Source organism: Heterocephalus glaber, unplaced genomic scaffold, assembly GCF_053883595.1.
Source record: "Heterocephalus glaber isolate CG9 unplaced genomic scaffold, H.glaber_assembly_v1.0 deba00001579, whole genome shotgun sequence".
Lineage (NCBI taxonomy): Eukaryota > Metazoa > Chordata > Mammalia > Rodentia > Bathyergidae > Heterocephalus > Heterocephalus glaber.
The window spans coordinates 322,969-326,025 of NW_028258360.1; the positions used below are offsets into that span (position 1 = coordinate 322,969).

Here is a 3,057-nt window from a genome sequence, read left to right on the forward strand (position 1 = left end):
GTGCCAGTAGGCTGCTTTTTAAAATATTAAGAGAGAACAAGAGAGAAAACATCTTAAAACTTAATTTTTAAAAACTGAAAAAAAATTTATAATTGATCCAAGTTTTGCCAAAGAGGTGCATGTCCTCTATAGTTGCACAATTAGATTTTTTTTAAAAGTTATTGGAGGATAACATATATATATGTCAAGCCCAGTATTTTTTGTTTTTGCTTTTCAATTTTGTTAGTGCATGTTTGCAGCACATGTTTACATTCCTTGTGTGGAGTTGGTTCACGTACGTAACAAAGCTTAATTCCTTTCTCTCTCTCCTTTCCCTCTCCCTCCTCTCTCCCTCTGTCTCTTGATCCCCTCCCCATCTGAGAAAGATCAATCTCCCTACTTCCTATTGTCTCTCTTTTATTTTGCTCTTTAATTTATGTGTATTTTGGTATATAAGAGAGAATGTGATATTTAAACTTGCATGTCTGATTTATTTCACTTAACAGTATGGTCTCAAGGTGCAGCCATTTTCCTACAAATGACTCAAGTTTATCTTTCTTTATGGCAGAGTAGTATCCGTTCTATGTAAACAGTGCATTTTCTTTTGGTACCGTGGATCGAACTCTGGACCTTGCGCTTGCGAGGCAGGTAGCGGAACCACTGAGCTAAAACCCCAGCCCCTACAGTGCATTTTCTTTATCCATTCATCTGTTAATGAACATACAGGCTGGCTTCAAGATTTAACTATTGTGAATTGTGCTGCTATAAACATAGGTATGCATGTATCACTGCCATGTCAGGTCTTTAACTCTTTCAGGAAGAAACAGGAATAGCTGGGTCAAATGTCTAGTTTTAGCTTTTTGAGGAATCTCCATGCTGGTTGTAGCAGTTTACATTTCCCACCAACAATGTAGAAGGCTTCCTTTTCCCCTCCAGCCTTGACAGTATTTGTTATTATTTGATTTCTTGATGATGGCCATTCTTTCTGGGGTAAGACAGAAGAATCTCAGTGTTGTTTTAATTTTCATTGCTCTACTAGCCAGTGATGATGGGTATTTTTTCATGTATTTCTTGGCCATTTGTACTCCTTCTATGAAATGTCTGTTCATTTCACTTGCCCTTTTTTTTTTTTTTTGCAGATATCAACAAAATTTTATCTATAAAGTTGTTCAAACACAAGAAAATTCTGGTTCCTTTTCTATGAACTATCAAAAGTTGGGGACAGGGGACAGGGATTTAGCTCAGTGGTTTCGCCACCTGCTGCGCAAGCGCAAGGACCAAGTTCCATCCCTGGTACCAAAAAAAAAAAAAAAGTTGTGGACAGAATGCTCTTTCACCTCAAAAAAATCAGGTTTTGAATGACAGCTTTTCAACATAAAATAAAGACAAAATCAAGTTGAAATACGTGAAACACTTTTCTAGTCCATATATACTTGGATAATCTTGTAATAAGTTTCTTCAGCAACTGACAGTGTTGAAAGAAAATCTGTCTTGGGGTAGTGTTCTAAGAAGTCATTAGCAGCAGTGGTAGCAGCATTAGTAGTACTTCCAGAATCTATAAAATCCCAAAGCTATTGCAAAGCAAGTAAACACTGACACTGGAAGATAACGAATTGTCTCAAGTTTGTTAGACTCCATCAGTGTTTTTAAGGAAGCAATTTCAGTGTCAATTTTATTACTGGTCTCTGAAATAATACTTTTGGTTTGGGTTTCCTTTCTGGTAAATTCTGTGGTTGCTTCCATAAGTTGCTTTTCTTGATCTGTAAACATATCTGTTACTCTGCTTCTTCTTTTTTTTTTTTGGTACCAGGGATCGAACTCAGGTCCTTGCACTTGCGCAGCAGGCGGTGAAACCACTGAGCTAAATCCCCAGCCCTGGTCTGCTTCTTTCTAGGTTGATGTCCAGTTTATTATCTGCTCTGATTTGGCTGGTTTCATGTATCAGTTGTTGTTAACTTGATCTAATTCAATTGTCATTTTCTCATTCTCTGCTCTCAGATTTGCAAATTCACTTTTTTCTAGGATGACCATATCTTTCCTGATAGAATCCAAATGAGCCATTAGCTGTTGAACTGTTATTTCCTGTTGCCCCTGAGTGACCATCTCCTTATAGATAGTATCCAGGCTGACATTAGATAAAGTGGTTAATGCTGATACAAATGTTTCCGCTTGTGCTTTGTCAAATCCATGAGTTTCTAAATCCCGAACCAATGCATGGGTATCAAAAGTTAATTTCCTTTGTTCTACAGGAGTTATGTCCACTGGCCTATCATATCCTTCCTTGCTTGTGGTGGTCGAGAAATCTCCCCAGGGAAGCGGGTCCTGGAAAATGTTTCCTGGCATGAGGGACAGTCCAACAGCAGGCTCCCTGGGGAAAGCCAGCGCCTACTCGCTGTGTGTTCAGTGGGGATGGGGATCCCTCTCCTCACTTGCCCATTTTTAACTGGGTCTTTTACTTGGGGAGGTCTAATTCTTTTGAGTTCTTCATATATTCTAGATATGAGTCCGCTGTCTGAGGAATAGCTGGTAAAAATTTTCTCCCATTCTGTAAGTTGACTCCTCGTGCTGTTGGTTTTCTTTTGCTGTGCAGAAGCTTTTTAATTTGATGTGATCCCATTGTTGATTCTCGGTGCTACTTCCTGTGCAACCGTGGTTCTGTTCAGAAAGTCCCTGCCTACGCTCTGACTTCAAGAGTTTTAGCTGTTTTATTTCCAGCAGGTTAAGTGTTTCTGTTTTAACGTTTAGTCCTTTGATCCATTTTTATTTTAGATGAGAGATGTGTAACCCAGTATTTTTCACCTCTACAAAAGGTGATTTGAAATTTTTGTTGTGGTAAAATATATATATAACATATAATTTACAATTGTATGCAGTTATTACAGGCTGGAGGGCAGTGGGCACAGTCCTCAAGTGAATCATCCTCAGGATTTGTAAAAAGTGAAATAGAATAGAAAATGAGAACAGAAAATAAAATATATCCTACTAGGCATAAATACTGTTTCATGGAACTTTTATTTCAATTGTGTGTGCCCTGGGTCAAAACAGTTTTAAAACAAGTGTCCAGAGATAGGTCTGGTA

General features: G+C 38.2%; 1 pseudogene; it reads right to left on the reverse strand.

The window, feature by feature from the left end:
• Positions 1-1,406: 1,406 nt before the first annotated feature.
• On the reverse strand, positions 1,407-2,328 carry LOC101724840 (coiled-coil domain-containing protein 90B, mitochondrial-like; annotated as a pseudogene).
• Positions 2,329-3,057: the final 729 nt, after the last annotated feature.